Genomic DNA, 22,938 nt, shown 5'->3' with positions numbered 1-22,938 from the left:
TAAGAAGATACTTGATTCTATGCTATTTTTATGAAACACAATGGAATTTTCTGTCCAAACCTGATTGCAGACAAGTTCAGTGTAAAAAAATCAAGTGAAGCCAATCCAATGTAACCGAACCAGACCTCAAAACTGATTATCATTAAAGGTTGTTGTCCCGAACCCAGCCCTACGTTGGGTTGGGTACCAAACCCACATCCACGCCCATGGTGGCTGTGCAAGCGTGAGGTCATCCTTCCCACATGTACATTTTTACCACTCACAGTTAAAGCTAGGAATTTGACTTCTCCTCTGCACAGTTTTTTGTGTTGGAGCATTCCGAGGGTGGAGAAGACGTTAATATTTACCTGAATTAACCATAATAAATTACAGTTAACCAGATCAGCATTCACCCACTCAAAGGTTGCTAATAAAAAATAAAAATCAAAGGGTAAATGCTCTTCACAAGTAATACATTTATATCTATACAGTATATGAGTGTCATATTTACTAATGTGGTTTGGCAGGTGCCTCAATACAAGGAGATGAGTTTCATTTGGTGCGGTCCTCCTCTGATAAGCACATATGTCCTTTCAGGGCAAACATTCATGTTCAGCTTTACACACTCACACCCCTGTGCAAACACAGCCCTCCATTGGCCATTGAGCAGCTCCGGTGGGAAATGGGGGTCATGCGCTTTGATCGAGGGCACCTCACTGGAAGAGCTCAGGAAGGGAGGGGCAGAAGCAAAATTGTATTTACAGGTTCCAAGGTCCAAAAACACCACCCGGAATAGAACCAAATTGATCCCTCAGCTGTTTGAGTGCAGCACACCAACCGATTTGTATATATCGGTTAATATGCCGATGGAATATTTTGTGTTCAGCACTGCTGGTGTGAGCGGAGCATCTTGTGCTTTAAGGCAAAGAATGTGGTGCAAATAACTCTGCTTACTTTGGACTGGAGTTTGTTTGGTATTCATGTCACTCGTAGTGGTTTTCGTTTCCCTCAGTTGTCAAGAAGAGGCAGTGAAAGAGTGTCTGCTTGGACTATCCAAGCATGATTGCTTTTTCACCATCTACAAGGTGTGTGGAACCCATTAGGGGAATCCTAATCACTTCAAACATGGTACCGTTTTCAGGAAACAACAAAGAACAGAAAACCGAAACAGGTTAACCATGTAATCACATTTTGCTTGTTTCATTGTACTATAGTGCAACTTCAAACTTGAAATGATCAGATTGAACTTGATCAGGTTTTACAGCTTAAATTGTGTCAATTGATTAGTAAAACAGCACTAGGCCATAAGCTTGAGAAAAAGAAAAGAAGAATAAATGACATATGAAGTACTCCTCATGTGTATATATACAGTGCAGATAAATATCCCTTTTGTGTATATGCAATTGTGCATTAAACACCCGTAACAGGGATCGGTCAAGGTTGTAAACCACTGAGAAATAGATGCACCTTCTCTCGCGATCAATTTAAGTTCTCGCTGACGGCTCCAATGATAGTCACACTTTAATATATGGCATTAGCTGCTTACTTATTTATGATGTTAGTCGGGGTGGTCTTTAATGCAGTTGAGGTGTTAAACCTCTGCCATTAAAACGTAGTAGGAAGCCATACAGTAGCTGCATTTTAATTCCGTTCATCTTCACCAGGTAGTTTCTACCCTGCATTTTAACTGCTATTATGTGCAGATCTTCAACTTCAGTCTGATTTCTAAGTCAAATTACCATATCTATCACAATATTAGTCAATGGTCCGTCTATAGACTCCAACCTTTTCTCTATATTTTTTATTGTTTTTGTGTCACTTTCTAATTCAGACCCCAGGCTCGATTAATTTGGCACATTTCTTTGGTCAATTCAATTTTAGGGCCTTTGTAAAGAGCCTGAGCTGCAGGCTCTTTTAATACTTTCATTGTGGAACCTTCCTCAATGGGGGTGTTGGGTGGTCAGGGTTGGAATCTCAACAATTGCTCATCTAAAACACGTCACAGTGAACACTGTTCTTCCCAGGGTCCTCGGAAACTCACCTCGGTAAATTTGAAGTTGCTAGGACGAGCGGTTGTGTAAAAAATCGAAGGACAGAAAGACAGACGGAGAGATTTCCGTATTTTTTAGTAGGTTGTTCTGTTTGGGGGCAGAGCTGAATGCAGGCTTGGAAAGAGTCTGGCTAGTAATTGGGGGAAGATAGAATCTCAATGTTTATCTTCTTCTACATTTTTATAAAGGCAGGCAAGACAAATATGAACCATTCAGTGAGGGAACTGGCTGACATGGGTTGATTTGGACATTCATTTCAGGCCTGTGCAGAGCACTAATTCCTACCAGTGAAGGCAGCTGGCTGATTGTACTGAGAAAAAGGGAAGCATTGAGGGAACACAGAATTGTCCATTGCTTCGGAAAGGTAATTAGAGGCTAAGGCTGTGAATGGGGGACTGACAAGCGTGCCTTAGCAGCTAAATGGTTTTTAAGGGCATTTGCTCTGTGCAAGTGTGTGTAAAAGAAATGCACGCAGTAGGGTTATGTGCTTCACACTCAGAGTACACAACATACTTTACATAGGAGCTTATCAGCCATTGTTTCACACAGACTTTCCACACCTTTCAACACCTATCAATCTAAAAGTTTACATGCAATCTAAGATTTCACCCGTTAAATCTTTTTTCGTTGGTGTTAAGGTTAAATGTATAGTATTCCTTGCAAGAACGGTTGCAAAATAAAAAATGTCTATAATTATTGAGTCTACGCTATCCGTTAGCCGTCTGATTATAGATTGCATAATGGTTTGAGGCGCACAATGCAAGGAGAGCTCTTATCATCCCATGAAATGTCACCTTCCTGTGTGCCTTGGTTATGAACCTTGATGTTAGTAGCCCAGAAATTTGATTAAAATATATTTAAGTTGTGTGTGTGTGTCTGTGTAAGCGTGTGTGTGCGCGTACATGCGTGTGTGTGTGCATGCCCACGTGGAGGGCCTTTTTCACAAGAGGGATGATATCATAGTCACCATAAGACTCCCACAGGAACAGGGCTATGCTTCATTTTTCCCCTTTTTATATCTCTGCAGGTTTTCACATTGTCTGCTACTTCCTCCAGCTTCCTTTATCATTTGTTTTATGGTTTGGGCCAATATATGCAATAGTTTGCTTTTGATTACACTCGATTTATTGGTCTAGTTTAATTACAGCACAACAGTTGGAGTACCTTAATGTGCATTTTCAAAGGCATTATGCTTCATCCCCTGTTACAGTGTGAAAAAAAGAAAGAAAACAAACAAGGAATTAACGGCATTAAATGTATGAAAATATATATCAATGTCCCAAAGGTAATTGACAATTTTCATTTTTGCTGCATTATGGGATTTTCACGAACAGATGCATGCTCTTTCTGTGCTCACATGTGAGAACACATGATTTTGGATTAAAAAAAAGAAATATGTGTGCATTTAAGAAAGTCGAAAAACACAGTGAGGAGCAAATGTTGCGACAACCCAACTCCTTCAGATTGTAGTATATCTGGGGTTTTCACATAGCCTGGATGCCAGACGAACTTAGCCCCGCCCACAACATTTTTGGTCGGGCAGTTCGGTCTGGAGTCGCTCCGTTGGGAAAAAATTATGCCCGACCGGGCCAATCAGATTGTCAGGGCGGGCTTTATACGATGATTGACAGATGATCAACGGTAACGTAATCAACCACGTCATCAAAGTGCCCTTGGGTTGAATTCGTTTTCAACAAACATGCCTGCCGCTGGCGAGCTGAGATGTGTAGATGCTGCCATTGAGTCTGTTTTAGAAGACATCGACAGCGTATTCATTTTGAAAGAGGAACACAGAACGTGGAGGCGACGCCAAAGCACCGCGCTAATCCCTATCACCCCGGCGCTTGGCTGTTCACAACGGACACTGAAGCGACGCTGAACCGCCGGGCAGCGCTAATAATATCACCCGTTGATCCAGTAGATCGCTGCACGGCTTTGTGCCAGTCACACCGGAGGCTGAAGCACCGCGCTGCGCCAAGGCTGCCTCGCGGTGCTTCAGCCTCCGGTGTGACCGGCACAAAGTTTTAACATGGGAGTGGATGGGAGCCAGCTGTTATTTAAGGCTTGGCGCTGCGCTGAAGAGTCCGGTGTGAACCCGGCGTTAGTAAATAACTCACAATGCATTGCTTAGCATACGTCACATACTACGTTGCTCTGATTGGTTGTAGGTCTATCCAATTGAGCGAAGAAGAATTTTACTTCCTGGTCAGTTGAAACACGCCCCATAATCACAGCCCAATGGAGCGGTCTCAGACTCACATTCTGACTAGAATTGTGAGTCTGACAACGTCAGGCTAGTTTTCACACCTACCAATTTTTGTCTGACCATTAGAGGTGATCTCGGTCCGGATCAAATTTAGCCACTATTTGGTTTGATTATAGTTGGGTAAAAAACTTTTTGGGATATTTCAGACTTTCGAACAAATTGCAAACTAATCCAAAGAATAGGATTGCTCACCGTCTTCTCCTCCTTCGAGATAATGTTTGAACGACAAGGACGTTCATTTTGCTGCTTTTAACAAATTCAACAAAGAACACTGGTTCATTCGTTTTCTCAGTTCAGATGGGAACACTACAAAAGAGCAAAAATAATTCAATAGCAAGTTGACAACCTGTGAATGCACATCAATCTACAAACCAATCTATGTCCACCGAAGGTAGACACAGCAAACGCAGCCTAATCAGGGCTTATGTGTGTCATTCAAGTTTCTTAAGCCTGCTCCATAAATAGCAATGTAACAAAGAGCTTAGCCTTTGTTTCGAAATGGTCCAGACAGAGATATATGTTCTGTCAAAGTAGTGTATTTAACTATTAATTCTAATCCAGCAGTCATGGGTGTTAAGGTGGAAGCTAGACGAGCGCTGGTAGCCATACTGGAAGAGTCTAAGATAGTCCGAGGCGAGTGGGTTATATTTCCCCTCTGTTTTAAATCCACTTCAGTGATGTTGTCCGTGATCATTAGCGATCTTTACAGTCATGTCTCACATAATGAAGTGAATGAAGTTATTTTCAATCAATGGCTGTGTTGAGCCAACTTAATTAGTACTTCAGAGGATACGAAACAAGATTAGGTAACTCGCTGTGCTTGAATGCCAAGACTGTTTGTATTTGGCTTTGAATTAACCCGCAGTTCTTCTGGCACATGCTCCTTTTTGTAACTTCTAAATATTCCTGATCTGTCAAATTTTTTCTCTTAATTTTAGTAAAAAAATATGTAGCTAAAAAAGAGAATTGCACAACAAACTGGTCAATCATTAATTATTCTGCAGGGCCTCTAATGATCTCATTAATACAAATCTTTTTAAGGACAGTTGTAAATACAGAGAAATTGAGAGCTGAGTTTTTTAGGTCAATTAAAAAAAAATGCTTAGCAGATCAGTTAGTTTGCGTGGACATGTTAAACCCTATGATTTATATATCCTTAAATTAGCTTGGTGCCTGTGAAGGCAGTGTGCTTTGTTTCCCGTGGCCTGACACACCCTTACAAAGGCTGGTGGGAAAAGAGCAAGCCAAGTTGTCATGGTGCCCGATAGAAGGAGCTCTGTCTCCTGGAGGTAATGAATCGAGAGGAAGATTGCTCCCGGTGGACCTCCCTGTACGAGAAGCTCTTGACTTTAAAGCAAAGCTCTCGCACTATACAACTGTACAGAGGGTAACACACGGGCCATTACACACAGGGAATCAGGGACATAGTGCTCAGGGTCGAAACAAAACAAAAAAATGGATGGACTGGAAGAGAGGTAATTTTTACAAGCGCTCCAGAGATCTCACAATGCTGTCAGTAATGCAATTATTCATTGAATATTATAGCTCTTTTCACCTGATGTTCTGGAAATCAAATAATGCATATTGTAGTCATATTGGAATCCATTTTGTTTCATGAAACTGTCAAATCCGATTTATAAACATAAACAATATGCTCAGAATGACAATTTTTTATTATCACACAGTCAAATTACCATCAATTAGAGAATATGTTATATGACATTACAATCTAAGGAACCTTAAGTATCAAACTCAGAACGGCCTGCACTAGTAATCACAATGTTTCTGCATTACCCAGTTCGAAATATACTTTTGTAGGTTCTCCTGCAAATGTCATGTCAGTGCTTAAAACAGAATCTCATTTTAGTTTGGGCTTGACATGAGAGTCGCATCACTATGCACACCAACCACTTTTCTTAAGTTATGTTCCCCCATTTGCTACTTGCTATTTGTTTATTTTCTTGAACGACTGCAAAATATAATAGTCACTTAATTTAGGACAAGATGAGGTCGCAAAAAATGATATCAAGATAAAAACTTCCATGTCAGTAAAAACGTTTTTCATTTCAAGTTAAAAACATTGTATTGGAAGGTTATGGTTTTTAAAATCACCTGAACACTTGATAAACAGTTAGAAAATTATACAAATCTTGGGTAGATCAATTATGTGTTGTACCTCCTCACTAGGTTTGCACAATGGAAGCAATATGTTGATGTTGAATACATGTTATTCAAGATTCAAGAGTTTATTATCAAATGAACAACAATAACATTAAGCAATCGCTGGCAATGTAATGCTTGAGTCACAGGCTCTCTTCTAGCAATGCTCAAGTAATTACAAAAAATATATAAAAAAATTGAATAAAATAGTATAAAATAGAATATCAAAAATTTAAAATAGAAAATAAAATGTGTATATATATATAAATATATATATATATACAGCTGATGGAAATTATATTGCAATGATTATTGTTATTGTTTGTTCACCCGCCAAACTGTCATTTGGAAGCCCATTAATATTGTGTTTTAGGATTTCCTCCTTAACACAATAGCAACATTGTGAATTACTATTTTACAACAGGATGTTCACTCTACCAACCAGTCAGTCTCTTCAGAGGGCTTGAGGGCAACCCCCCTCTACCAGTATGAATATGACACCCATCCAAACACCTGCATCCATTGATTTCTGAGGAAGCCTGCACAAGGGCGGCATCATGACAAATGTCATCGCCAGCTGACATGTGTCAGCTGTTCAGAAAAGATGCAGTTTGATCATTTTCTGTCCTCGAATTGACACACGGGGCAATGGTGTGTACCACTGGCATCTGGTGACGCTTCACTACATGACACAAACAGTGTGTGTTTCATTTGTGTGTTGTGGTTTCTTTGCCAATTTCCCTTTATTTGACTGTAGGTTCACAACAGTCACGTGACTTGTGTTAAAGACCTTCTGAACTTATGCTCATCCTGTCACATTCCACTCGCGCCTCCCGTAGCCATGGTGCTCTCTGGACTTGATTCATTTCCTGCTCCTAGGAGAACAGAGGGAGGCTCATCTGTCTTACACCGTGTGTTTGTAGTCCCAGCGTTTCCCTGCGATGATGGAAGTCTCTAAAACAACATCATCTATATTCCTCACGTCTTACTAATGTGTTGTATCAACCTATAGTTGTACCCGCGCTAATTTCACGAGGAAATGAGAGGTGCAGGAGCAGTAATTATTAAAAAATGAATTTTCCTGGGGCCCAAGCTGTCTCATTATTCATCTTGGTTATTGCTACCAGTTTGGATCAGCCATCGCGTGCCAGAATTGGTCCATTTGTCTCTGTCAGGGGTGGGCCCTTGACAGATGTGCCAATATGGCTGCCGAAGTTCTGTGCTGGGGGAGAGGCATCTTAATTCTCCATGATGTATCACGCTGGCAGCAACCAATTTAGCAGAATTGAGCTCCAAATCATCTTACTTCCCACTGCCTCCCACAATCTGTTTCCTCTCTCCAGATGAGGTAAATATATTATAGACGGAAATAAATTAGGGATTCCCGTACCCTGAGCTAATACTGTATCAGTGAGTTTTTGTTGGAGTGGATTGTTTTGTATTGTCACCTTGGCACGGTGTCCTGGGCCTGTGCCACCAGGACACATAAAGCCAGGCCCCCAATGCTCAGCACTAACGCCACAAAAGAGCCAAATATTCTGGCTTCCCTGTTTAGGGCAGATTGATGTGCTGGGCCGACAGGTTTGCTGTGTAAACATAATTAATTAAATTCCAGGTGTCACATGGTGTCGGTGTGCCTTGTGGCAGCATATTAGGCCTCGTTGGTGGCTCCTGTCCAACGTAATGGATGTGGTCATGCTCGGCCTGCTGGGACTGCTATACTGAGGAAGTGTGAGATTGCCAGCCCACAGGTTTCCTCCCTAATGTGGTTATGCTGATGAGCTGGAATGAGCTAGCTAGCAGCTCAGCAAATTTTTAAACTCATAATCATGATGACTGACTCTGTAATGAGTACATGCACCCCTAGAGGTGAGGAGGTAACTGTAGGGGGCATAGTAATAGTGGTATAATGGCACAATGGTGGGGGATGTGCGGTGCTTCACTTGAATTGTAAAACCATGTTTGATTGATGATGATGTGTTGAAATGATGCAAGGTAAAGTGGGCTCCAAAAAACTGAGGACACTTTTCTATCACATAAACGGACCCCCCCCCCCCCCCCGCACACACACACACACACACACACACACACTGTTTGTTAGCATACACCTCTAAGCCACTAAGTTGTAACTGTATAGAAGCAACTGCTGGTATTTAGTGCTGCATCACTTCTAGGTCACGGCAATTCGCAGGATTGTTACGATTGTTTATCCTGTGCTCCTTTTTGTAGTTTACCAGATTGCACCACTATAAGTATTGATTTCTGTCTGGTTTCCAAATTATAAGGACACTTGCTGTGTAAACATGTGGCTATTGTCCCGGCTCCGCTTGCAGAACAACTGCAGCATAGAAGAAAAACGGCTCCTGAGCTTATAAAGGGGCAATATCTTCAAGTGGTTTAATGCAGTGTTGTTCAATGGGCTAATGGTGCCTGTAGAGTGACTTATTTAATTTGGATCAACAAAAAGTTTTTTTTTACTTTATTTCGTCAATAATTTGGTTTATGCATACTGTTATTTGGGGTTATTCGGCTGCGTTGTCATACTGCAGCAGGTAGAAGGAGGATCAATCAGGCCTGTCATCCTTTGTCGTGCAGCGTCTCATGACTCATTTAAGTGTGAACTCATACCAGCAAGAGGTAATAAATAATGTAAGCGAACTTATTGGGGTAGAAGCTGTTCCTTGCATTCTGAATGCTAAAGCCTGAAAATGTGTACTTTTGGACAATAATCCTCCTGTTAGAAAATATTGAGTGTGCTATTTTTCTGTAATATAAATAGAGCAATAAGCAGCAGAAAGAAGGTTTAGGACCAGGGGGTAAAAGTAGTCTTTTAACTTCAGGCCCATAACTGATTTCATATTTTGAGCCATTGGCTGCTTTGATAATATCTCAGACTCTGAATTTTTGATCTTAGTCTATATTTTAAGGGTCTTTCACACAATCCATGTGTGGTCTGGACCTTCTGACTTTTCAATTAATTCCAAACCGGAAATAGAAGTATGAAATGTGCCCTGTTGAGGGTTTGCCTTCTGAATATAATTTTTTTGGGGATCGAAAATAGCTTGCGTGATAACTCTTCCGACTATACATGAGGACGCTCATGTCATACAAAAGTCTTTACTTCGTTCACTAAATTATAATGTGAAACCAAAATCTGGATCAAATGTAAACAATGTTATGTATCTTGCTTTGGACCCTGGTCCAGACTATCAGGTGAAAACGCCCTGTGTTCAGTTCATTTTGAGGCAGACAGAGTCAGAGAAATGAAGTTGAGAATTTGGATTTGTCACATTTACTTTTAATTGGTATTTTTTTTGTTTGCACCTGCTGGAGACCCACAGAGAGTAACCCGTTATTAAAAGACCTCTCTTCATCAGCATTCACTGCTCCTCTGGAACAGATTTACTTTTCCTTTATGTGAGCCCCCTCCTTCCCCTCCATTCTTTGATTTTCATCCTCATCCATCTTTCCTAACGCTGACCACATCTCAATTCTGAGCAGGGGTTTGAATGTGGATGATATGCGGGCAGCAAAGAGGGTGAGATACACACTGGATTAATGCTGGATTTAAAATGGCTGCTCGCCTTGCTTAGCTCAACGCTCATCTGGGGATGTGGTCATGTGCTTTCGTATGGTTTTTGGCCTAATTAGCGTTTTTTAGTCCACACGGGGCAAAAAAACCTGCCTTTCTCTTCTCTCGGCTGCCTTCGGTTTTTACTTACTCCGCTCCCCTCTCTGCCTATTGACAGACACATACTCACACAAGCACACTCTCTCCCACTCGTAAGCTGTAAAAATACAACCACAGGATGACTTTTTACGCACATGAGTAAGCCGCAGACATAAGGGTTTGGTTGATAGAGGCTTCTCTGTGCAGCCTGTTTATCGTCCTCTGCTTGAATACATAAATACACATCTGTTAGTTCAGGTCAAAGTGCTCAGGTGCAAATCGGGAAGGTAATTTGGCTGCAGCCGATGCTTACCTTCATCCAGAAGGATGTGTGAGGATGACCTCTGGACGCCTGTTTTGGTCTGTTACCGACATCCCTCTCACTAATGGTTAGACTTTGTTGTGTTCAGCTGTGATCTCCTCAGAGTTCACGCAACAAAGAGGAGGGCACTTATTAAATGTGGGGAAGGGTAAATACAACCCCTGCAGTAAACAGCTATTAAAAATAAACCCATTTCTTCACAAGGTAAAGCTGTTGCTGTTTATTGCATGAACTTAGAAGATAGAAATTAATTAAAAGGGAGTTGTGGCATGTTGCAAATATTTGGGAAAGGAGGAGGAAAAGCTTTGGTGCTGCAAGCTGCGACCACACAATACTTCAGGAAACAAGCTGAAGCATGACTCTCGCTGGCCCCTGACTTCAATATCATTCAGAAAATATTAAATCAAGAACGGAAAATCTTCTGATAAAAAACCCTCTGAAAGCATCGATATCTACCAAAGAGCAAATCATATTGCACTGATTTAGTCCGAGGCCCAAACGTCTTCACATGTCATGGTTAGTGATTCATTTTTTTTTCAATTTTTGAAGTCCATGAAATTTAGTAACAGTACATTAAAACCAACCGGGGATATAATCAGGACTAGATAATTAAGTTTTCACACAGTTAAATGGTTTTATGTTTATGCTCTGCCTCAGTACTACTGTCCATCTATCATACTGCTTAGCCTTTGAGGCTCGCCGGGGGAGCTGGATCCAATCCCAGCTGACATTGGGCGAGGGGCGAGGTACACCCTGGAAAGGTCGTCTACCTAACTCATTGAGTTAAATTCACAAACACTAAATATAATAAATATATTCTGAATAAAATCCACAAAAGTAAATTGGATATAATAATTTATAAAGTGCATTCTTCAGTACGTTACACTACCCCTTACTACTACTATAACTAATGCAATTGCTATTAATGCAACCACCTGTAGTGTCTTAGTTTCTCAAGGAAAAGTCATATGTTGTCTCTGCGTCATTTAATAGTTATTTTATCTTCCTTTGTGTCAGTGTCTTTCTGCACAATTGTGTATTTCTGTTGTAAGCCTTTGGCAGATAATAACAAGGTCAGAAGAGTGCACGAGTCTCTGTATCAGCTCCAGACAGCTTGTGTACATCTTATTTGCAGAGCTAATCACCCCTTTGTGAGTGAGGATGAAAATCTGATTGTGCACAATGTCCACAATTTCTTCCACAGCCTTTATCTGATATTGAAAACTGACAGAATGTGGAAACAAGTTGTGCCCTCCACACACAGTCAATTTAAACTGCCCTGTTGCGCTGTTGGAAGAGATTAGCTTCTATATTTTGGCCAATTTAGCACGAATTATCCAGTCGTTTCTTCGGTGCATGCTGTATAAATTTAGCTCTGTAGGACGAAACATTTACAGCTCTTGCTAAAGAAAATGTCGGCTAAATACAATTCATGCCAACATGTCTGAGGGTTCACTGTGTGGGTGGAGATCTTTCACCTCCACCTGCTGACTGTGGCTAATGGTCTGCTTAGCGGTGACCTCGTGCTGTGGGGTTATCCTGACGCTACAACAGGAAGGTAAACGAGAGGCTTCTATGTGTCTTACAACCTCTGTCCCCTGGGAGACAGCGGCCTGCCTGTCTCCATATGCCTGCCCTGGTTTATCGCTCTGCAGTGACCCACGGTCAGCTCGCCCCCCTGCCGTCGTGGCCCTCCATCTCCTTGACGAGGGCCCTCTGGCAGGCATGTACTGCTGCTCCTTCTGCCCTCCATTTCTGATGGCCACTTGCTTAATGTGAGAACTTGATTGGTTGTGTTATCGTTACTATGGGTTTTGCAGTTTCTGCTAAGGCTAAGGCTCTTGGGATATCATTGTCTCAGGACTCTCGACCCACCACTGTGGTGCAGTCTGACATCTTTTGGATCGATTGCCATGATATCTTGTACAGATGTGGCTGTTTTCCACAGAATGTGTCCTAATGACTTTGGGGAGTCGCTGACTTTTTGCTCTGTAGTCAACACATTCATGTTCCCCCTGGACGAATTGTAATACATTGGTGTTTTTTTTTTTATTCACTAATACTTTGGATTTAGGGTTGCCACGGTGGGACATTTTCCCAGTGGGTAGTAAACTCGTGAAAATACATGAGTTAACTATTACACTGGACATTTTCCATGAAAAGACGTTAATGCTTTCGATCACTTTTGTTGTGCAGTGTTTCCCATTACCTAAGCGAGACTGTGGCTGCCTTTGCCTACTGTGTCTCGCCATAGTTTCATACTGATCAGAAATATTTTTTGGAACTCCAGGACCATAAAAAATCTCTAAGTGTTTTGCACCAGTACCGGTGTTGTTCGCTCTCTTTTCACCCATCAAATGAACTGGCCATTGGCAGCACCAGGAGAAAATCTTTCCATATTGGTGGCCTGGTTTACCGTCAAAACACCACGAGTTTTCACCATCCTTGACAGGCAGACAGGACTCTGGGACACACCAGCCCTCTCTCTCATTAATGCAGGAGAGCGTGCATATACATCCTGCCACCTACTTGGTTTGTGACTAAATGCCTGCAAGACTAATTCCTTTCCCATCCGCTTCAGCTCTGCTCTTTGTTAATACTATTTAGCAAATGTTAGCATGCTAGTTTGATTAAATTAGGTGGTGAGCATGGTAAACATTTTAACAGCTAAACAGCTTGGTAGTGTATCACCTTGGGGCTTTCTGGTATGCTGACATCAATATTTAGCTCAAAGCAATATTGTGCTTAAGTGCAGTTTCATCGAGCTGCTACCATCCTCGAAGACTCTGAGGCCTCATACGAAAAGCAGCAGTCTTCTTGCACCTGACGGGTTAGTCACAAATACAATGTCACTGTTCATGAACAAATATGAACAAAACTGATTTGTACCATTCGAGGAAAACCCTTAAATAAAAAAAAAAATCAAATTTATTATTGGACCTGATACGTGTTATTCAAGTCATGCATATTAACTACAGTGGGTCGGGACTGTGATCATACTCTGATGGTGTCAGGCGTTGAAGTCATGTAACTCACTGAAGCTTCCTCAAACCCAGAAAGAGGTTTTTATGAAGCCGCATAGATGTAACATGAGGGAATAACGGTTCATTAAAAGATTGAGATAATATATACTCTGAAACAAAGCATGGATGGATTCTATTATATTTTTCAGTGTGTGTGTTTAATTGTACAGTCTCAACTACACTTGACCGTGGTTCAAAGTCCTAACACATTGTTTTTACATGTTAAAAGTTGACTACCATGAATAATAACTGAAATACCCAGTAATTATCATTTCATATAAATTTGACAGATTAGTCCACAATCGCTTTTTTGTGATAATAAAGCGTCCATCACAAGCAGCTGCAGGACATTCATGAGAGCTGAGGTTAGCCTCTGTGCTTGTGACAGTTAGCTGATATGAAACAGTTGCCCTTGGACAAAGTGGAGTAATGTAGCGTCACTAATCAGTGCTTCACCGCAGCTCTGGAGAGGAGATGTGTGAGGGCTCACCTCTTCTCTCTAGTTTCAATTAGCAGGAGGTTTCCTTTAACTGATGCGGTGTTGGATTGTTGTCAGTGTGCACTGATACACAGTGGGCAGAACCCAGAGAGAAAACAGCCTTTCCTCCTGTATGGAAAAACAACTTTTTAAAGTGTGGAAAAGCAGTGCACTTTGAATGAACTCTTTTTTTCAGTATGTACTTTTATTAACTTCCTCTGCCCTCTCTCCTCAAACTTAGTCATTAGCCAGACAAACATAAGGTTTGCAATCCTGAACTAAATGATGTAAATTAGCTGGAATCGTCTTATAAGACATCTTTTACGTCAGATGTAGTCATTTAGTTTCAGGGACCAAAGTGATTGGGGTTGGATTTAAATAAACATCCCTGCGGAGGAGACCATTTGTTCAAACCATAAAACTAAAGTTTGCCTCCGAGTTAATGAAACAACTGTTGCTGGGAACAAATCCTTAACATCTGTAAAACATTCCGTAAAATTAAAGTTTTTATAATGAGACATATTGACAAATTCAAACAACAATGCAGGTATGTCTATAAAAGGTAGATTTTAATCGGCCAACCAAAACGTCATCACTTGGAGTCATCAATTGCATATTCACAGTATTGTATTCCATTTCATTTCAACATAATAACAACTCCATATTGCATGCTTAGATTGCCTCACTAGATTTTTAAATATATCCTTTCAGTGTAGCTGTCCACGAGGCGCGCATCATTTAGTCCGTTTATTTTTGTCCAAAATGCAATTACTGGTCAGTAACTGACTGCTACAGTTTGATAATTTGATTACGTAAATGAATCTTTGTCTTTATGCTTTGTATGCTTACAGAGATGTAGAGCATGTTTGCGACGAACTTATCTCTTGACATGGTGAATGCACAAAAATAATGAACATTTGTTGACTTAAACACCACAATCACTCACATTGTGGAGTGGCTTCAAGTTAAATCAGATTTAATCCTTGACTAAGGGTCCTGACACACTGAGCTAGGCTCAAATAGCTATAGTGCCAGCAAATACTGAATGATCACTTAGTGTTTTACACAATGCAACCAAATTTAAGTTATAGTTTGCATACAGACTAGGGCTAGGCAGTAAAACAATATCAAATATTATCACAATATAATTTTTATCAATAGCAATATCATATGGATCCATTATATATCCATGCAGTCTTTTTATATATTTGCAGTGTATCTCGTGCTTTTCATTCTCTGCCGATAAAGTCGAGTTTATAACCACAAACCTCCCTCGGGAACAAAACTGAATTTCTCTGTCAGAAAACCTCACTCATTTAGTTTGGCTATGGTTTTTGCTTTTCTTCGCATCGTGTAGACGCAGGCATGCCAAATCTGGTTGCCAAGGGAGAGCGCTTCTCCCCCTTTTATTGATTTATTTATGCTTTTTGCTTCCTTAGCTTTCAGCTTGTGTTAAATTAGTGAGTTCTAATTTTCCGCAGAGATGCCACTTTGCATCTTATCCCCACAAATCAAGATGTTCTCACTGGGCCGTCTCGCGTTCCGACTGGTGCGGCGGCGTCGGATCGCACTCGGGTCACACCTGTTTCTCTGCTTTGAAAAGTTCATTTCAGAGTTAAGCTAATTATTTTGCGGACATAAGTGCAGACGCACACTACAGTCTACAGCTGTTTGATCTGACAGGCAGAGCTGTCCGCCTGCTGCTGTTTCTCCAATCACCTGCATCGCCCGTCGTGGAACAACAGCTGTGCTCTGAGGCAGATCAGACGGAAAGGGACGCGTCGAGAGTGATGGCGCACAAACTGCCCCCATCTTGTCTTTCTCCAGCATGCTACAGAAGTCGATTGTGTAACAGCCATTGTATTTAAGAATAGAAGGCGTGCAACTCAGAATGAGTCTAAAGCGGCCTGCGGGTAGGGTATTGACTTATCCTGGCTTTCTTCTTCTTCATCTGCTTATAAATACTGCAGCACAGAGTCAGGACACGGCATCAAATATATGTTTGCAATGATTGAAGTCAGTTAAGAAGTTTTAGCAGAAAATTAAAGTAAGACTTGGGTAATGCAAGTTGATGAGAATACACGTTCAGTTTTAGATTAAGTGAAGGGAAGGTTTCTCAAGTGTTTGTTGCCATGTTTGGCCTCCTGCCACGTTCAAGGGGAAGCTGTTAAAAGTTTTTGAATTGTAGAGGAAGCTCTTCCTCATGGGACAGAATGTATTTCTGTCCCTCTTTTTCTTTACACAAGGTCCTGGAGATTATTTTTACAGACTAGGGGATGTTGTACTTATGCAGCAGCCAACACCCAAGAACAGGAAGCCACAGTTTCTATGAAAGTCCACGAGATGGAAGCAGATAGCGCCAAGGGAAAACAATATTTTGGCTGGAGCTCATTCTGGTGGCCAATTAGACCCCAATGCCTTTATGATTTACCACTTCCTCTACCTGCTTCTATGTGTTTGGGGCTGCTGTGTGCAACACAATGACCCCTGATTAAAGATTGAGCTTAGGCTCTGAGACGGCCATGGCGCCATTCTTATCAGATGCCTACTTCTCAGAACTCAGCAAGACCACCTGATATCAATGGTTGCATAGTCTGCCACTCCGACCCAATCAGAGACAGCTTGTTTAGACTTTATTTTAAATATTAAAAAATTTGATTGCAGCTTACTCGGGCTGTAGTCATTTGACTGGTCAATGTGCTCTCGTCTCAGCAAAGTCCAGTTGGTTTAAAAAAAATCAATTGTCTGGATGAGGAAAATATATGATTTTATTTGGCCAGATTTTCTTCCTGATCTAATTTTGTCATAGGTTTAATATTATATTTTTATAATAATTTTTCTGTGCTTGATGATTATTGCTATTCCGTTACTATTGTTGATTTGTCCAAGGCAAGTCAACACTATGAATTCAGATTTATTCTATATATCAAATGAATACATTAGCAACTTTGAAAATGTACAGCACATACAAGGAGCTGAAGTCAGGACCTAAACATTTAAAGTGTCCCTTTCCTTTACCCACTGAGACACATTGTACTGTACATTCAGAGGGACTGGAGGGATTGTTTGTCTTTTTCCTCCACCCTCTCCTGCAGACATAGGCTGGAAGTGAAGCCCAGATCTTGAATGGCGGGGTGGAGTGCGGGCTATGAGGTCACACTGTTAATTGCATAATGAAACGTGTTTTGTTTAAGATAAAGCATCAAAGGAACGGTTATGTAACCTCAAAATCAGAAGCAACCTAAACTTGATTAAGACGTGCTGTGCATTCAGGCCGTCGTGATAAGTCACCATTGTTTTTGGCTTCATGTTAAAGCACACTGGTTTGATCTTGTACACTTACTATCAGCTTTAAGTGCTGATTTTTCTGCTTCCAGGAAATTTGGGGATGTGTTGGGTGAAAAGTTTAGGACTTGGTGGCTCTGGATGTGAATAATACATTAAAATTAAGGACAAAGGGGCAAAGAGTTGAGGGCGTTTACTGGCTGAATCATCCAAATGAGCAGGCAGTTGCTGATGACTTGCTGATGACTAGACTGAACACAGACAGCCACTGAAACCACTAAGAACCCCAAATGGCTTTGACTTGGCCGGCGAGGCTTCGCCAGGGAGGATATCAAATGCCTGCTGATTGTCTACTGTTCACTGCTTTTGGGAGGACATTAATTGCATGCGAAATAGGGCTCAGCAATAAACCAATATCAATAATTTTCATCAATAGCAATAAATCAAATGTTCAATACATTTCAACATTTTGTTTATACATCGCGGAAGAACAGTGATGAGGTATAACAAATAATTGACTCGCCTCAGATTTGTACAGTGTTTTGCTGTAAATGTAATGTGTTTATCATTCTCTGCTCATAAAGATGAGTTTAAAACCAAACCCTCACTCAGGAGCAAAAAACGGTCATTAAACTTAACAGAAATAATAATGTGACATTTATCATGTCATGATTGCTGATATTGACAGATTTTATCTTTACAATAGTTGGCCATATGTTGCCCAGCCTGGAATATACTGGAATACTTTATACTTTTTTTTTTTCAGGGAAACCACTGTAATTACAACAATCAACATTAATATCGCTGTTTACTTGACCAACTGTCTCCAGATTAGACTAGATAACAAGAGTCACACATAACAATGCATGTTCTCCTCAAACTGCCACAAAAGCCTCTCTCTACAAGTTTAAAAAAAAGTGTTGGGTCGTCATTGTGTGCTTGCAGATGTCATGTAATGTCAGTTTGTGGAATATATCACAGAAAGATAATGGTTTCCCTATAACGGAGCAGAATAGAAAGTACTTATCCTGCTGGGTTGTATCTAGGTGATAATGGCGATATCCACATCTTGTCAACTTTGTTGCAACCTGCTGTAGCAAACCTAGTTTACAGTACATCAGGTTTAAACATGGTTTATAACACCTCCGTGTAGGATTGACACTGTAGCCTCTGTGGCTGAAGCCATAGTGAGCATTTATACTTATGCACTTATGTGTCTGTATGACTCGGCAAATGTTTATGGCACTGTGTTTGTATGTGCTCACCTGACGACCAATCACTGATTGAGTACCGCTGTGTGAGGTACTTCGTAATGTTGGTTCTGAAAGCTATAGGTTTAGAATAATGCTAATTATAATAATATAAGTCCTTTGGTATTAATGGAATTTCTTTTCCAACCTCATTACAAAAAATATCTTGCATAATTCTGTGATGACATCACAAATATGCAAATTAGCACATAATGTATTCTTTCAGCTTCTTTCCAGCAAAACTCTAAGAACAGACAAGTGGGAAATGGCTTTATCTGGATGTCTTCCCTCCATAACTCAATGTTATGGCCTCATCACATTATAGGATGTGATTATTATTATTATAGGATGGAAATAAGACATTTAACCTCCACTTGTCTCCTCTGGACACTTGACTTCAGTTTGCTAATTGGTCATTCAATCGTCATGAAATGCTTGACAGAGACTGCCAGGAGAAGAAAAGCCTTTTTCTTGATATTGTTTGTTATTGCCTCTGAGAGGATCCACCTTGGTCAAGTCAGGGGAATTTGTACCGTTATCTGGAAAGACAAAAATAAAAGTTGGGTTCGGTGGCAGAAAGCTTGTTAATGCTTGAAGATCGTTGCTGTATGATATATTAATTTGGTCTACAATGCAATGGCAAGCAGACAGAAGCACAGTACAGCTTTTTGTAGTTGTACCGGGGTGACTCGGGCTGTAGCTGTAGGAGATGATAGATGAGCACAGATCTTACAGACTAATAAAGCAGATTAATATCTGAAGTGAAGCACCACTTCTGACCACCTCAAGAAGCAGTGGAGCCCTGGAGAGCTGGCTCGTAATTCAAATTTACAGGACAGAATAAGTTAACAAACTTGTGTCTTCTCAAAGTAGTTATCTCATAAAACTAAACTCACTGCCTCCATGTTATGTAAAAACCTATTTGCACTTATGTAACAGGGAGAAGTTAGTGACCCACAGAATCTGCAAAAGGGAGAGCAACTTAAGAAAGACATTTCATGTCGAGGGCTGATATAAGAGAGGATTATTGATGATTCATTGGAATTTGTGCGCTTTTTTGTGTCACCTGGGCTTTGGCTTATCACTCGGGCTGAAAGCAGTTATCTTATTTTTATAACTGGCAGCATTTTAATAATTAACTAAGATTCCCTTTAAATTTTACTCCTTGATCAATAACATTGCAGGACAGACGCATCATTGTTATCACAGCCTGATTTGACCCACTACAGTTCATGGCAAATAGGAAGAAAACCACTCTGTTGGCATAGCAACACCTTTCGATGTCGTAATAATGTATGATGACGCTGTTCTTCTTCTTTTTTTTTTTTTTTGTTTGCCAAAACTCATGTCAACTACCAAGAACCTGGCATTATGAAGACAAATTGTTTAAGTACATTATCCATATTGATTTCCCGAAAACCAAAAATTGTAAGTGTACCTTGAGAAACTAAAATTAGATCTACAGTTACAACAGTTTTCTATAATTTTGCCCAACACTTTCCTCGTTTCTGCCCGACAGCGATCGTCCTCAGCCAAACCGCAGTGGGAAATGTTCCCTTGAATCTCTGCCTTTGTATCAATGTTTTTAAAATACTAACAGATCCTGATTCAATTCACACATCAATCAAAAAACTATTCTTAATTGCGCACTTTCTCATGCAGATCATGCAAATTCTATGATCAACTTTTGATTACAATTTGTCCATTGCACTTTTTTTATGCTTATTAGTATGTTCATTATACAGTATATTTCCATGCAATTAAAGGCCACAGAGTATTGAATATCAATATATTCAATGAAAACGATACCTTGATTGTGCTTCTGATTTTATTTTAGAATCCCCTTTGCTGGGATTTCTACTTCTGTTCTCAGCTTGACAAATCCTGTTTTATATCATTTATATCGTTCTTAGACACACGCTTCTTATTGTTGTGGCACTGTCTCTATAACAGTGTGATGAAACACAAACACCATTTTTTCCCCCAGCTGCTCTCGTGTTTGTTCACCACAGAACTGACAGGGTCAAATAAATGCACCTTTAATTTAGTGAAGTGTAACTGAAGACCCACTCATGCATCCCCCTCTGCGTCCCCCGCAGTGACCCCCGGTGCCTCTTTTCCTTCTTGTAAACCGCATTAATATATATCGAGTACCTGTTCCTTTAGATCTCTGCTGAGAAGTGGATGCAAGACAATGTAGAGGAAAAAGCTGTTAAAAGCACCGGATCAATAATTTCCTGGATTTATAATTCCTGGTGTCCAAGATTGCCTTTATTTCCTGACTGTTCTGTGAAGCCGACTGACGAACACAGAGGCCATTGAGGTTTTGACCTTCACGGTTCACTGATAACTAAGTCGTCGTATGCAGATGGGTCAGTAAAGGAATCTGAAAATAAACTCCTCTCAAAGTACAGTCACTAAAAACAGACTCACAGTCAAAGAGAAACAGAGGAAAGAGATGGACGATTATTGGAACTGTTTACCTGAATGTTTCTCTGTTTGTCTCAGCAATTATTTTCTCTTTGGTCAGGTCATCGCTAGTGTTCCATTCATAAGGAGAAACCTGCTGCGCTGTAGACTGTGGCTGTATTAGTCAATCTAGACATAACACGCATCCTCACCCCCCCCCCACCAACAGCCACAAAATTACATGTGATTCCAGTCGTCTATGATTTTCCATTGTTGACAACAGCCCTACAATGCTTATCAATATCTTGCTTATCTGAGGAGCAGAGACCAAAAATTGCTTGTTTGAATGTTAGATCAATGTTACATAGTGACATCTACCTTTTGTCTCCACGCTCTTTCATTCTCTCCTCCACCTCTTTCTCCATCTCAACTCGGCTGGGTGTCGCCACTTGATCAAGTAAAGGTGCCGTGTAGAGTAATGTAATTTGATTTAAAAATACATATAATGAAAACATTGTTATACCTGCCAGACATCAGCATGTAAGCTGTGCCACTGTGAGCATGTAAGCGACCTGACAATTGTATTATCATTTCTATGTACGAACGCTACTGCTCCCTTTTGTCAACTTTTGGTTTCAAAAAATTCAATCATGCCGGATTGCTCCATATACTGTTCATTTTAGTCCATTTTTGAAGGGGGTCACCAAACTGGCTCTGCACTACGGCACTACTTTCTCTCCTAGCATGTTGAGATACTGTCTCTTTATTGCAACATGCGTTTTTTAACACGAAGTTTGTCAGTGTCAATTCATCAAAACAGAAATAAAGACATTATGTATTTCAGAATATTGTGCTGCACCAAACCTTTAGCAAATATTGCCGATAAAATTGGTCCTCATTTTAATAAAAGTGATAACCTTGACCTAAAATCACAACAATGATGTTTTTGACTTTCTATTACACATTGAGCGCTCTACTACCAATTCTTGGAGGCCTGGCGGCCTGCAGCATGGATGCTCTCTCTCTCTCAGAGGGACAAAACGGAAATGACAAGGCAATCGCCATTCTCTTAGTGTTGCTATGGTAGCAGAGGCACGGCTGTTTTTCCCAAGGTTAATGGGATGACACCTGGAACTCAGAGCACCATATTGAGAGAAACATGTGCCTGCTTTACTTAAAACAAGTAGATAAAAGAGAGTGCTGTCCTGTCACAGAGAAGTCGGCCCTGAGCAGGTCGGATTAGCAGACCTAAAGCACGTCACAGGCATTAGTCTTTCTGGCACAGACGATAAATTGGTCACTGAAGGAATGATTTAATTTTTGCAACGTAGATGCGACGTCTTCTCATCAGACTCTGCTGCCTCTGATAAAAATATAATAAGGGTTTGAGGATGTTGAAAATGCCAGTTGTAGTTTATTTTCTAACAAACTTATTATCCATCAATTGAAAAATTGGTAATCTAAATGAGAACCCTGAATTTTGACAAGTCAGGGAGTAAATGTCGTATGGACACTGCAGCATCGAACCTGCTTGAATCCATCTCTGTATATTTAGTTCTGATCTGTAGCTGTGTGCTTGTTTTGCTGCTGCCACATCTTCCGTATTGACCTGACGCCTACAATATTAATATTAATGTGTAAACACATTGTTTATGCACATGCAAATGTAACATTGTGTGAATCGTTCAAGGACACCACACTACACCAATGAGCCCCTTTTCACTCAACTCCCTCAATTTGAATGTGTTCCATCTCACTGTTGACCAGATGGATCCGTGTATAACTTTTTGACATCAAAGTCCTGTGATTTTTCCATCTGAATCCTATCATGAGGGAAGTGACATAAATTCCAGAACTACTGCAGCTGTACAGGGTTTCAACAAAATAACAAACAAGTAACAGCAGCAGTTTATGAGGCAGGCCACTAAATACATTTAAAAAGAGATTTAAAACAAAGTACTCACACGGCTAGGGTTCCTCTTTCCAACCCACAATTGGTCTCAAAATTCAAATAAGTATATTAGTGCCCACCACAGGAAGTTGTA

General features: G+C 40.6%; 1 protein-coding gene across 1 annotated transcript in view; it reads left to right on the top strand.

Annotated features, from left to right (window-relative positions):
• ca16b (carbonic anhydrase XVI b) overlaps positions 1 to 22,938 on the top strand; it is a 93,393-nt gene that overhangs the window by 20,557 nt on the left and 49,898 nt on the right. The window lies entirely within an intron of this gene.

This window comes from Pleuronectes platessa, chromosome 2 (genome assembly GCF_947347685.1).
Source record: "Pleuronectes platessa chromosome 2, fPlePla1.1, whole genome shotgun sequence".
Classification (NCBI taxonomy): domain Eukaryota; kingdom Metazoa; phylum Chordata; class Actinopteri; order Pleuronectiformes; family Pleuronectidae; genus Pleuronectes; species Pleuronectes platessa.
The sequence above is the reverse complement of the archived record's forward strand: the minus strand, read 5'-3'. Positions and strand labels throughout refer to the sequence as shown.